Raw genomic sequence first — 14,804 nt, forward strand, 5'->3', positions numbered from 1 at the left:
TCTAGCTCTTGATCTATCATCTATCACTAAATAATATCACCATATAACTGTGGCGGTTAGTTAGTATTAGTCTAGAATCATCTGAGAGATGGGCCTCTGGGCATGCCTATGGGGATTATGTTGATTATGTTAATGGAGGTGGGAGACCTTCCCACTGTGGATGGCACCACTTCCTGTCTGGGATCATAGACTGCATAAACGGAGAAAGGGAGCTGAGCAGTGGCATCCATTCATTACTCTCTCCTTCCTGGTTGTGGAAATGATGAGCTCAGCTGCTTCAGTCGGCTGCCACCATGACTCCCTGCCATGATAGACCATACCTTGGAAGTGTGAGCTAAGATAAGCCAGAGTATTTTTATCACAGCATCATGAAAAGAAATCAGGTTAGGACACCCATCGTCCATCAATCTGTCTGTGTGTCTATCTATCTATTTATTATCTATATGTCAGTCTATATATTTACCTGCCTAGGACTCTGGGTTCCTTATATAGTTCCTCTTCTCAACTCAGGCATCATTAAGGAGGCTGGCAATGGCGTGGTGGCGCACGCCTTTAATCCCAGCACTCGGGAGGCAGAGGCAGGCAGATCGCTGTGAGTTCGAGGCCAGCCTGGTCTACAAAGTGAGTCCAGGACAGTCAAGGCTACACAGAGAAACCCTGTCTCAAAAAAACAAAAAACAAAAAAACAAAAAACCAAGATCTGGGCATTGTGTGAGTTTGTCCTGTAGTGCCCTTCCTTGCTTCTAGGGCTTTTCAAGGACAGTATTAGGAATTTAATGCATACATAATAACCTATCCATTGCCACATCACTTTCTTCAATCCTGTGTGAAACTCTGTCTGTGAATGACAAGGAGCAGGCTGCCATAATTTTTCTTTAAGAGCAACTGCTCCCCATTTTGGTAATCCTTTCTCTTCTTGGTGGTAAGCGATCACTAGCTGTAAGGACCCTGCCTCCAGTTTCTTTCTCTCTCTCTGTCTGTCTCACTCTCTGTCTCTGTCTCTGTCTCTCTGTCTCTGTCTCTGTCTCTGTGTCTCTGTCTCTGTCTCCCCCCCCCCGTCTCTCTGTCTCTCTGTCTCTCTGTCTCTGTCTCTCTCTCTCTCTCTGTCTGTCTCTGTCTCTCTGTCTCTGTCTCTCTCTCTCTCTCTCTCTCTCTCTCTCTCTCTCTCTCTCTCTCACACACACACACACACACACACACACACACACACACAACCTTGTTTGAGCACTAGTGCTACTTCCCATGAGGCACAATGCACCTGCCAGCGAGCCTTGTTGATGATTGTTTCTTCCATCTCGAGCCTCACTGGAGCATCACTCACTCTTTTCCCCAGGGACACTGGCTCACTTCCTTCCACCTGCTCTGTCAGGAGGTCATGCCACATGCTTGTCACCCTGTTAGAGTCACCTGTCACTTGAGGCTTTCCATCCTGGAACATTTGACACCCTGGCTTGTGTTTTCAAAGACAGATAGGGTGAGGTCTCCTCTCTGTGATGGACCGCTCTCCAGATTGCTAAGAGCTGTCATGCATGAACTGTCGCTGTGTGTCCTCAGCATCACCATCACCAGCCTTCCACTGCCTGGATGGTAGGTTAGTAAACCCTCTTCTCCACATCAGGCCCTGGTAGAAATGAGACCATATGGCAAAACTTTTGGGGTCTGACCTTTTTCTCTTAGCAGCAGACATTTCCAGTCCATCTGTCTTTCAGCCATAGCAGAGGGCAGCTTCCCTCGTTGCCATATCAATCATCAAGGCTGTTTTGGTTTTTTTTTCCTTCCATTTTTGTTTTTTAACTTCAACCATTTTAACAGGTGTGTGGTGTTTTGTCTGTCTTTTTTCCATTACATTTCTTGTTGCTGTGACCAAATGCTGGAGAGAAGCAACTTAAGACAGAAAGGCTTTATCTTGGCTCACAGTTCCAGAGTACTCAGCCCAGATGGCAGGTGCAGCTCTGTCTATCACAGTGGGGAAGGCTCGGGACAGCAACAGCAGCTCCATCCTTGTTGGTGGATATGTTAAGCAGCTGGTCACATGTTGGTGGCAGACAGGAAGCAGAGAGGGGTACAGAAGCAGGCATGACGTTAACCCTCAAATTTCCTCCTCCAGTGACCTTCCTCCACCAGACCAGCTCCATCAGCTGGGGACACAGATGTCCAGACACAGGCATGTGCTGGGGACATTTCAGATTCAAATCAAAGAAGTTTCTAGTCATGTTTTTGTGCGTTTTCCACACTGGAATTTTTTCCCCTTCTCACTGGGTTTAGTGAGTTCATTACCAACTCCTGTACTAGTCTCCTACTGGATGCATGATTTCTCACGTTGTTTTGGTTTGTAGGCTGTCATTGAGTCTTCTTAATGATGCCTTTTGGAGAGCAGGAGTTTTTAACTTAACAGTTTATCAGCCATTTAAACCCATCCCTTTCTCTGCTGAGTTTAAGGTTTGTTGAGTGCTGCGAGGCTTTGCCCAGCTGGTTGGGCCCACTACCTCTTCTGCTCAGGCCAAACCCAGGATCCCTTCCTCTCTGATGCTCTCAGGAGGCTCTTGTAGGTCTGGCCCATGTAGATCTCCTGACCTGCACACACAGTGCTGTGTGCTATGGGTGCCTTCCCATCTGGAGTTCTACTTGTCCTGTGCTGTCTGCTTCTTGGTCTCTCCCAGGCTCTGTCTCCTCAGCTCAGGGGTTTACCTGGTTCAACCTATGCCTTTGCACTTACATCTCAGTCTGGAGGCTTGCTGTAGACAGTGGGTTGAGTCTCTTGCAGGGTGCTTCTTTGACACTTCATCTCCCAGGGATCGTGGGTGCAAGTTCTTAGCAGTCCAAGGCTCCAATAACCATATTTTGTTTGCTTATGCTCTTTTTGGTAGGATGGTAAGATCGTGGTCATCACTGGACGCTGGCCAGTTCTGGGCACAAGTCAGTGTGGTACTTGTACTTTAAAAACTGTCCACACTTGCTAAGCCCACTTAACTAGCACAATAACCCAGTTGCAAACTCGTTGGTGAGGAGAAGGGGTACTTGCCTATGTTCAGAGGGCAGAGTTCATAGCCTTGATGGGATGGGTCTGGGGCCAGGTCCTTGGCTTCTGACTTATAGGGTCAGTGATGTCTTTACAGTGAGCCCCACTGGCCGTGCACAAGGAGGAGGTGATAGAAGGGCCATGAGCAGGAGTAATCGGTTCACATGACTGTGGGTGGCACTCAGGATGGTGGCCAGGTGGGGAGGGAAGTAGCACACATGTGCCCACAAGACGCTGCGTGTTGAGTGAGCATCCGTTGCTGCTGCGCCTGTTACCATCAGACTCCAGCTTCTTTGCCCTACTGTGTAGACTGTAGACCGGTAACTCTTAGGGCATTGTCTGGGCCTCCTGAACTTGTGACTGTTGAGATATCCAGCTTCTTGGAATGAGCACCTGCCTCTCCAGTGTGCATACAGCGATTGTTGGATTATTACCGGCCCCATTCATGGAAGTCTGTCCAATAAGCCCTTTATAACATTGTTATACACTCAGCTCTGTTCTAGAGACCTCTTTCTAATGCTCACATAAACTCATGCTTCTTGGGGTCAAAGACTGTTGGCCACAAAGTTGGTGGGTCTAAGGTGTCACCTAATCATCAGGTTCAGGTGTCACCTTATCATCAGGTTCAGGTCTCCCTCCCACCGTGGACTAGATGGGCAAACTGAGTCCTGGGTAATGACTGGCGAGACTGGGGAAGGACTCTGCTTCTCCTCCTGTCATACCCACAGCCATGAAAAATAAAATCTCTTTTTGCCTTTCTTTAATTTTGCCTGACATGCCCTCAGCATGCACAGTTTGAGGCTATTAATATACAATTAGACACGGGTTTCTCCCTTTATCTCCAGGGCACGTGTTTATTTTAGACTCAAGATGGCAAATAGAATGGGAATGTTTGAACTGTGGAGACGATCTAAGCCCTTAGCCATGGGGGTGATGAGTCTGTTAGGTATAAAATGAAGCGATGAAAACAGAAACACGCACAGAAACACTGTGGTGCGTGGGCGATTGCAGGACTGGATCCAGGCTGGGTGTCCCTAGGCCTTGGGACTCTTCATGGCTTTGATCCTGAAGAGTCATCACAGATCTTCAGGGGCTGTGATCCTGGTGTTTCCACCTCTGCTCCACCCAGTGTCTCCTTTTTCTGTGTCCCAACATAATCATAACACACTGTGGGCGTGGTTTTTCTTAGAAAAGGCTGGCATGGAATGAGACAGTACTGGGGACCCTCACAGCCTTGGCAAGAGGCCGGAACTTAGCATAGTTCGCTATGAAGACAGTTCTAAATCATCTTCACAGATCATGGACATTGAATTCCGTGGGATATTGTCCACCACAAACCAACCCCCATACTGGACGGGGCATGTGACCCCTGCCAGCACCACATGAAATGGGGTAAGAGAGACCAGATGGAGCAATAACCCAATTTATCGTGTCCTGCAGCAGCCATGGCTGGGTGCTGCCCCCTGCCCCCTATATTCTTTGTTGGTCCTGCTTCTCTGAAGGCCTCTGACTAAATCACCCAGCCAGCATTGGTGCTTACTGACATCTTGGATGTTGCTGTCGTACAGCATGAAGCCATTTTCAAAACTCAGTGCACCACCATTCAATTGGCTGCAAGAAGGAGGGTACTGTCCTGCTTGGTTGATTCCTGCTAAGATATAGACAGCCAAAGTCTGCAGAGAATCAAGCCAGGAGTGGGGTCCCCAGTGAGAAAAGGGGGCAGTCTATAATGCTACTTGAAACTTGCTTTATACAGAGCCATAACGGAAGCCCAGAGGCATCTATCCTCATCCTTGCTTCCAGCTCCATCTGCCCTGGGGAAGCATCCTTCCAGGTGACCTTGAACTCAGTTCAAAACAGGATGGAGGCCAAGGATGACCCTGTACATCATCTCCATGTAAGATTCGGTGATGGTTAATATTGATGGTCGACTCGGCAGGGTCTAGAATCATTGAGGTCTTGGCACATCTGTGAGGGATCTCTTTATTAGGTTAACTGATGTGGAGAGGCACACCTTAGCAACCAGCAGCCCCACCGCATGGGCTTGGGTCCTGAGCTTCATTAAAAGGGAGAAATTGCTGAGCACCAGCATTCGTCACTCTCCACGTCCTGACTACAGCTGAAGTGTGACCAGCTGCCTCACGCTTCCTGCTGCACTACCTTCCTCGCAACGATAAGTGACCTGCACGATTTTACACATTCACAGTGTTTTTTCATTGCAAACAAGCAGTGTCATGGTGAGTGTTAAAGGAAGAAAACTCTGCTTTGTTCAGTGGCTCTCTCCTGTCTTGAGCAACAGAAATCAAGGTGCCTTACTTAAGGTGTGGGAGGGTGATGCCTCCATCAGAAGCCTTCAGCTGTGGGTTCCTTTTTGTCTCCTTACTACTTGCGAGCGAGGTGCAATGGGGCCATATCTCTGTAAGTCCACCACAAGATGATAAACGTATGCCTAACCCTCTGTGCCTCTTAGCCCAGTGGCACAGCACATCCTTGACTCTCTCTCCCTTGGCTCCTTCTTGCTCTGTTCTTCTGACCCTGGAAGAGTGGCGCCTGCTGTGTGTATGCGGCTCCTTTCCTATGTGCAGGGAATCTAAGTTGCATTTCCCCCAAGTCAGGGATCCTTGTGTTTTCTAGCCACATGGGCCCTTATGCACATCAGTGTATCCTGGTATAATTTGGGGTGAACTTTTCCAGTCATTTACTTTTCAGACAGAGTAAGCCTGGAAGGGGTCTGAGTCCTCAGATCTCCTGTTAGCTTTGTAAGGTGAGTACTGGGCCTCTCACCCATGCTCATGCTGATGAGACCCTGTCCTCACTAGCTGATGTCACTGGCCCTGTAGGCTCTGCTCATGTCATGGGTGTTGAAGGCCTGCTGGTAGTTTAATTTCATTTCCTAGCTGATGGAGTCGACTGGACCAATTCACTGTGTACTGTCATTTACTTTTCTTCGGCTGCGAATGCTGTTATCTCAGCTTCTTATCTCTGCTTCAGTGTTATTGGCCCTTCTGTTCTTCTGACCTTACTATGCTCCAGGCAGTGTTGCATCTACTCCAGGCCATAAGCTTGTGTCCTTCCTTCGTGGGGCTTTCGCGTAGATGTTTTAATTTTAACGTAGTCTGAGTACCAGCTCCTTTGAAGGCCATAGGCTTTCTAGAGCTTGTGTAACTTTGACTTATCCCTTCTCGTCTCAAGTTGGTGAAGACATGTCGGTGTGCCTTTCACAAAGGAAGGGTCAAATCATGGGAGGCGTTTGCCACAGCTCCGTTTGAAGAGTGCCTAGAATGCCCCACTCACTGCCACACTTCCTGTGTGCAAATGGAACAATTTCTGAGCCAGTCTTGCCCACTAGGGTCATCTGAATCCCAAGAGCTCATGGGCCGGTCATTGTCACCTCTTCAGTGTCCTCTGCCAGGACACATCCTTCTCCACTTTTGACAACTCATCACTTTCTAGGCCTCTGTTCCCCCCTCTCACCTTCTGATTAGCTAGCAGGTACAGTGTGAGTGAGTACTTGAGACTTTAGGAGGAGTTGGCGTGCTAGGGTCTCAAGTCTTCCTTTGCATGGGCCTAACTAACACACCTATGGTCCTTCCTGGGGGTGCATCGGTATCTTGGTCTCTTCTACTGTCCCATTTCTTGCCCTTAGGGATTCTGAGCCTCCACCAACCACTGGAGCTGAACAGTGGCCCTGTCATCTGTGTCATCCACAAACTGTATGGGCAGCGTGTGCAGGAGACAGCCTGTCCCCAGCCTGCTGAGACCAGGCCTAAAACAGTTTAGTTCACATTGTTCATGTAAAACCTCCCAGGTAGGAATGGTCTCGCCTGTGAATCTGCAAAGGTGGCCTCACTCCCCTATGAAGTGTGTCTTTTTTTCCCCCTTTAATGCAATGTAGCTTTTATTATGAAATTAGTGCACGCTCGTTGTGAAATTCAAGGAAGGTAAGAAGTGTGTGACCCTGCTCTCCAGAGGTGGCTCTGTTCATAGATCATTGCATGTTGTTCGGCATATCTTTTCAAAATTTACTGAGGTGTCATTGAGTACCGAGGCTGTGCATGGCTAATGTGCTCAATTTGATGAGTTTGCAGGTAAGTGTGCACCCGAGGAAACCATTGCTATGGCACACCCACAAACCCATCACCCCCGGGCTTCTTCCTTTATGCTTATTTTTATTGCCCTTTTTTAAATGATAAGAACACTTAATCTGATCTTTTTATCCTCTTAGTGAAATTCGAAGCATACAGTGTAGTGTCGTCAGCTGGGGGCATTGTACTATGCCCTGATCTCTAGGACCTCTTAAATTGCATAACGAAAACTTCCTTTTGACCACCACTTTTATTCCCTCTCCCCAGAACCCCAGTGCCTGCCATCCTATTCTCTGTTTCTCGGGGTCTGGCTCTTACAGATTTATCACAGGAGTGAATCTAACACTATTTACCTTCCCAGACCCAGCTTGCTGTGCTTTGCACTTAACCCTCCAGCTTCATCCATGCTGGAGCAAGTGGGAGGACTGCGCCCTGTTCTTGGCTGCATAGTGGCCCACGGTGCCTGTGACCCAGACCTTCTGTTGGTTCAGCCCCTTGCTGATGGGCACCTGCCTCATCCGTTGTACTGTCAGGGGTGCTGTTGTTGACACTGGGGGTGTCCTCTCTTCCTGATGATGATTTCGTTTCCTTTGGATGTGCACCCCAGGTTGGGTTGTTGGGTGACTTGGCGATTCCAATAGCTGTTCTCCCCTGTGGCTGCACCACTTTCACCTGCACCCAAGACGTGACTAGTGTCCCCATTTCCATGTGCTATCGGGGACTTTTGAAATTCGCCATGGCGACAGGTATGCAAAGACTTCTCCCTGATGCTTAGTGACATATGCTCCTTTCATGCTGTGGCACCTTTCTGCCCTCTTTGGGAAATTATTTAGGTTCCATACTCATGTAAAAGTCAAGTTATTAGCTCTAGCTTGGCGGAGACCCTTGCATAGCTTGCTGGTTTTCTGACCTTTATCCCTTTAGCAGAAGTCTGGTAGAGTCTATCTACGGGCCTTTTCTCCTAGTGCATGGGGCTCTTAAACAGTTGCCTGTTTTCTGGCTGCCGCAAAGTATTTTCATTTGCTGTGGTCCTGCCTTTTTAGATTAGCTTTTGTCTGTGCTTTTGAGGCCGTATTTGACAAGTCATGACCCAGAGCCGTGTCACAGAGCTCCTCATCATGTAGGAGCTTAGATTTCAGTGCCTGTGACAGGCATTCTTCTTTGCCACTCACACGCAGCTCAGGCTGGAAGGACAGAGTGCCAGAGACCTGGGGCGGAGGCACAGCATGCAGCAGGTGGCTGAGAGGTGGGACCTTGTGGGCCCACAGCCTCCCTAGAGGCTTCTGTCACACAGGAGTCCCCACAGCAGCAGCAGCAGAGACTGGCCTTCAGCAAGTGTTGCAATGTTTGGCTTGTTTCAGAATGGATGAGACTTGGCCACTTTCTTTTCCACAAAAATGTCAAAATCCACTTCCCAGAAGCCTCCACATCCAGGAAGGAGAGACTCGGGCAAAGCTTACCTCCAGTGGCACATGACTGCAAGGTGCACACAGCCAGTGCTCAGTCTGTGCTGCTTTCTCTTTGGACTTGTGTACTGTCACCAATCTTAGCCACTGTCACCACCACACACTCAGGCTTGTGAACACCTCCGTTGATGGGTGGTCTCTTCCTTCTTCTCCATCCCTCTCTTCCTATAACATTTAAAATACCTATATAGCTCTTCCAGGCTCTTTGGCCTCTGCGGCAGAAGCAAGATGACAAAAGGAATGGCCTCCTTTGGAAAGCGTCGCAATAAAGACGCACACGCTGTGCCATCGCAGTGGCTCTAAAGCCTACACCTTCCGAAGCCACCTGTGGCTGCCCAGCCAAGTGCAAGAGAAAGTATAACTGGAGTGCCAAGGCTAAGAGACGAAAGACAACCAGGACTGAGCAGATGAGACACCTAAAAATTGTCTATTGCAGATTCAGACATGGATTCCGTGAAGGAACAACACCTAAACCCAAGAGGGCAGCTGGTGCAGCATCCAGTTCATCTTGAGGATGTCAATCAGTCATAAAGTAAATGCTCTGGTTTTTAAAAAAAACATGTGAACTTTTTAAAAACCATCCACAAAGGGTGTCACCAATACACCAAACTTTCCAAGTACAGGCAGGAACACGGTGCTTCTATGACTGTTTTGTTTTAGGAACATAATGATATTTTTAGGGTTGTTATTTAAAATCTGGTTCCTACTTTTCTTGGTGATTAGTATAACATAAGAAAATATTGATTTTATATTTCTCACATAAGTATTCTAAGGAATTACAAGCATTCTGGAATACGTGAGTTATAATGCGTTTAACACTTCTGTTTAACAAACAAATTATTTCTGTCGTTTCTGGAATATATATTGCTTCTCTGAACTCTGTAGATCCACTAACTCTAAGGAATCATTATTTTCAGAATAGATTGCTATAAATAGAATTAATGAGTCTGATGATGTATTATGCATTTTAAAAATCCCTTTTTGATTCTCAAGTGCTTTTCAGTATAATTTTTTTAAGACTTATTGTGGTAAAATAGAAACAATACAAGACTTACTGCTTAAATTAGTTCCCTTTTTCTTTCCTGTGACCAACTATCCAACAATAAAGAGCTTACCTGAGAAATAACTCATTTTGGCTCACAGTCTGATGTGCTACAGTTGGTCATGGTTGGAGAGGCATGGCGATGGCTGGTTTTCTGGCAGTGGGACCATGATACTGCTTGTTAGCAGCTCAGTAGACCAGGAATGAGAGACACAACAGAGACTAGGGCAGAGTTATAAACCTCAAAGCCCATTCCTACTGACCTGTGTCCTTCAGTTAGCCCTCACTATCTAAAATGGTGCCACTAGCTGGGGACTGAGTGTATAGTCATGTGATCCCGTGGGGGTACATTTTACATGCAATCCCTAACACTGCCTCAGCCATCTGAAGCATATACTTTAGTGTCATCAAACACACTGACATGTTTGAACCAACATTTTCCTCATCCATCCCACAGATTTCCTCTGTCTTCCATTAGTTGCTAACTGCCCATCTCCTGCCTCACACCTTATTGCCATATTCAAGTTTTTCAGTGAGTTTGCTTACTCATTCTCTTATGCAATACCCAAAGTTAAGACTTCCAGGAAAGATGGAGAGATGGGAAGTCATATGTAGGATGAACTGTGCTGTGCAGGGGGGTGCTGCTCCAGCCTAGATACCTGGCAGAAAACCTGAGGTGGACGCTATCAAGTGTAGCTGGTGGGCGAAGCTTAAAGTACCCCTGCGCGCTCTCTCTCTCTCTCTCTCTCTCTCTCTCTCTCTCTCTCTCTCTCTCTCTCTCTCTCTCTCTCTCTCTGTGTGTGTGTGTGTGTGTGTGTGTAGCTCCTTAAACTTGTAGGCATAAGAGCTATGGGTTAGGGTAGTCTCTGGAGAGGGGGAGGGTAGCCATGAGGATAAGGCATTCATCTAGAACTTGACCAGAAGAGCCTGTGCACCAACCAGGAAGGGGGCTACACTCTGAAGGAATGGGATCTGTGGGAGTTCTTAGACAATGCTGTCCATCTGCACACCGAGTGTCCATGAATTCGGTATAGCAGAGCGATGCATACTCATTCTGCAGTTACTGGGTGTCTAACACACACACACACACACACACACACACACACACACACAGAGGCACATATTTCTCACAGTTCTGGTAGCTGGGAGGTGGAGATTGAGTGGCCACAGGGATCTGTTCATCCCAGTTGTTTTCCTTCTGGGTCCTCACATAGTCAGAAACAGTTGAGCTTCTCAAGCCTTCTGTACCTGGCATCACTCCCACTCTAAGCACCGCATCCTGTGGCCAATGCCTTCTAAGACTATCACCTTGGAAACAGCTTTGTCTTCATCCATTGATGGATGACTGGGTCCTCTGCTGGGACTCATGGGCCTTTCCTCAGTTGGAGACTTCACTGGGGAGAATCTACTCCATGATTCCTTAGGTTGCTGGTAAATGGGTCTGTGATCATGGAACCAGTCAGTTCTCAAAGGCTACTACCTAGAGCTGTACATAGTGTGTTACTATGTGCATTCTACATGTCCATTCAAACCACTTACTCAGCAAGAAGACTGTTTAGAGCAGTGGTTCTCAACCTATGGGTCGCAACCCCCTTGGAAAACCTCTGTCTCCACAATATTTGCATTATGAGTCATATCAGTAGCAAAATTATGGTTATGAGGTAGCAGTGAAATAGTTTTGTCGTTGGCAGTTGCCACAACATGAGGAAGTGTATTAAAGGGTCTCAGCATTGGGAAGGCTGAGAACCACTAGTTTAGAGTAAGCACGTTCTCAATGCAAGGTCCCATCTACGCAGTGTGACATCCTCTGTGCTGTGCTCTGTGGTCACACAGGGATTTTTTTTTGAAGTAATGTGACATGAGTGACATCTGTACTATTTTTAGACTCTTCTGATGTGCTGAAAGAGTGACACCCCCCCCCCTCATTCTTTGGGTTAAAAGCAAGTGAATTTGTCTTGAGGGAAAACAGAGAAGACATGCATTTTCTGGTTTCTCTGACTGTATACAACTGATATTGTATACAAAATAAAACAAAGGACAGGATAGAAGGACCGTGACACCTAGGGCAGGCCACACCAGTGGCTTCACTTGGTTTCCTCAGTCAGCTTCATGTATTCCAATCTTAGCCCTGCAAAGCCCGCAAACCAAAAAGAGCAAGGTGATAGACCAAGCAAACCCAACAAAGTGACCACCTTCAGCCAAACCATCAGAAAAAGGCAGAAAAAGAGCCACTAAATAACAGTAGTTCTACATTCCAGCCAAGTACTAAGGAAAACCATGGCCTACCCTTAGCATATCACACTGAGCAAGGAACCTGGTCATCTACCTGTGACAGATGATATGAAACCTCTGACACCTAGTGGGTGAGGTCACACAGCCATGTGGGAAGAGTAAGCCACTGACTTACTCCTGTGCCTGGCCGCGAGTCCTAACCTGTCAAGGCTGGAATGACACAACCACGTAGAAATGACAAGGTGCCCCTCACTCTCCCCACTGAAGTGATGTCCTAGGGGGCAGGCGTCAAAGAGATTCAGGATGTTCACCAACACTCAACGACTAGGCTATTCCCACTGTGGCCACAGGAGATCTAGTGAAATACTGTATTTCTCTCCCTGTTCTAGCAGAAACAGGAGCGCCACCTCTCAGGACACATAAGAAATACTGGGGCACTGAAAATGAAAAGATAAAAAGTGACACCTCAAAGAGCAAGCAACAGAGTCCATGGCAGGGACAGCCCCTGCTCCCCTTACTAGGGAACCCCTATGGAGACTGAGTTGACTATTGGCTGCATCTGAGCAGGGGGCCTGGGTCCTTTTTTGGTGCATCAGTCACCCTCGCCCCCCAGGCCCATATTTATTTGTCAGCTCTGTTGGTCTTGTAGAGCTCTTGTCCCTTCTGGGTTCCTTTATCCATGACTCTTCCCTAAGACTCCCTCTCCTCTGCCCTAAGTTTGCCTGTGAGTCTCAGCTTCCACTTCAATCTCCTGCTGAGTGGAGTTTTCAATCACTTCCCCCTGGTGAGATGCCTTACCAAGCCACAGAGGAAGAAGATACAGTCAGTCCTGATGAGACTTAGTAGGCTGGGGTAAGTTCATAGTCGAGTAAGGGTTCCCCATCTCTGAGGACTAGGGGAAGGAAATATGGGGGGGGGGGGTGGGACCGACCGGGAGGAGGTGAGGCAAGGGTGCTACCATTGGGATGTAAAGTAAATAAATTTTTAAAAAGAAATTTAAATTTAAAAAGTGATACCTCATCCCAACTAACCACAAGAAAGCCAATCAGATGCATGGCTCCCAGGTAAATTAAGCCTTATTTTAAATAGATTTAGCCAGGATGTGAGAGGGACATCATGATATGATAAAAAGTGCAACCACAAAGTTGTAGCAATTCTTAACTTCTGTGCCCCAAGCAGCACAGTAGCAGTGAGTGTGTGAGGTAAAGCAAAACCTGGCAGTGCTAACAGACAAATCAACAGAGCCATCATAGTCACCGAGGAATTCAGTATCCCTTCTCAGCCGTCGGTAGAACCACCAGATGTGACATGAACAAGGATGGAGAACGCAGCAGCAGCAGCAGCAGCAGCAGCAGCAGCAGCAGCAGGTGGGTCACATCATTCTTCGCAGAACCTGCCAGCAGATCAGGCAGAAGGCGAGCTCAGTTTAAGTGCCGTAAACACATACTTTCATTGACTGTGTTCTCAGCACATAACAGACCTCACCAACCTTAAAAGACTCTAAGTCACAGAGTATGGCATCCACTATGTGGAGGTAACCTAGAAGTCACCATCAGGAAGATGACTGGGGGCTCTCTAGACTGTGGGAAACTCAACACACTTCTGCATTTTTGTCAGGGAGGGAATGCTAGGGGACATTAGAAATAATGAAAGAATTGAATGAGAATGCAATGTTCTGAAATGTTCAGTCCAGATAAATACCTAGAGGATGAAAAGCAAAATGCACCAAAAGCAAACAAAAGGAGATCGAGGCAAAGACAAAAACCCAAATCTGTGCTGTTTGAAATAGAAAAACAGAGAAGAAATAGCTGGCTCCTTGGAAAGATTAGTAAAATTGACAAAACTATAAAAGAACAGCAGAATTAAAGAGAACCCACATCACCAAAGCCACAAGACACAGTGCAGACATCAGAAGGAGGGTAGGAGACTGGGAACAACTCTACATGCAGACATCTGACAATTCAGGTGAAAGGGTCGATGCCTTAAAAAACATAAATGGCCAGAACTCACCCTTTCTGGCACAGATCATTTGAATCATCTTGTGACTATTAGAGAAATTGAATTCATAACTTAAACACTTCCCCCAAAGAAATATACAGACTCTGATGGTTTCAGCGGAGAATTCTACCAAATGCTTAAAGTAGAATTAATGCCAATAGCCCATAATCTCTTCCAGAAAACAGCCCAGGTGGGAATACTTGCTAGTTCATTTTATGAAGCTATTATTACCCAAACCAGAAACATAACACAAAAAGAAAACCATAGGCTGTTGTTCCTCGTGACTGTAGATATGAAATTCCTTACGAAATACAAATCTAATGGAATTAAGCAGAACATAAAAAGAATTATAAACCATGACCTATGGGGTTTTAATGCTGGGATGTTAGGCCAAATTAATATTTTAAAAAGCAAGCAATAAACTCCACCATATTAACATGTTAAGGAAGAAAAGGTGAGATACTGTCAACAGATGCAGAGTCATTTGCCAAAATACAGTCTTCATGTATGATTTTTAAAAAATCCTCTTGGAGCAGGGGCAGAGGAGAACTTTTCAACTTGAGAAAAAATATTAACATGCATCATTACCACTGAATCAATAGTGAAAATAAAATACTTCCCCCCCCAATCTAACAAAGTAGGGATTTCTATTTTTATAACTTTTATTCAACACAGTAATAGAAATTTTAGCCAGTGCAATAAGGCAAGAAAAAAAATACAGATTAGAAAAGAAAAAAAAAAAACAACAAAACTATGCACAGTGGGTTGTACCTCTCACATCAATATTAATCAAGAAAACGACTCTCAGGCGTGCCTACAGGCCAATCTGATGGAGACATCTTCTTCGTTGAGGTCCCTTCTTCCTAGATGACTCTAGTTTGTGTCATGTTGACGAAAAACTAACCAGTTCTACTCCTCATGATGAGATGGCCACAAACATATCCTGCCTCTGTTTTGTCTTG

At 46.5% G+C, this 14,804-nt stretch overlaps 1 pseudogene across 1 annotated transcript in view; it reads left to right on the top strand.

Annotated features, from left to right (window-relative positions):
- The window catches only part of LOC311579076 (large ribosomal subunit protein eL37-like), a 219,457-nt pseudogene extending 209,773 nt beyond the window's left edge, over positions 1 to 9,684 (top strand). The window contains exon 14 of the transcript XR_014783680.1: positions 8,762 to 9,684. The product of XR_014783680.1 is annotated as a large ribosomal subunit protein eL37-like (transcript). The remainder of the gene's footprint in view (positions 1 to 8,761) is intronic.
- The last annotated feature ends 5,120 nt before the right edge of the window (positions 9,685 to 14,804 follow it).

Source organism: Acomys minous, assembly GCF_964271855.1.
Source record: "Acomys minous genome assembly, chromosome: 12".
NCBI lineage: Eukaryota > Metazoa > Chordata > Mammalia > Rodentia > Muridae > Acomys > Acomys minous.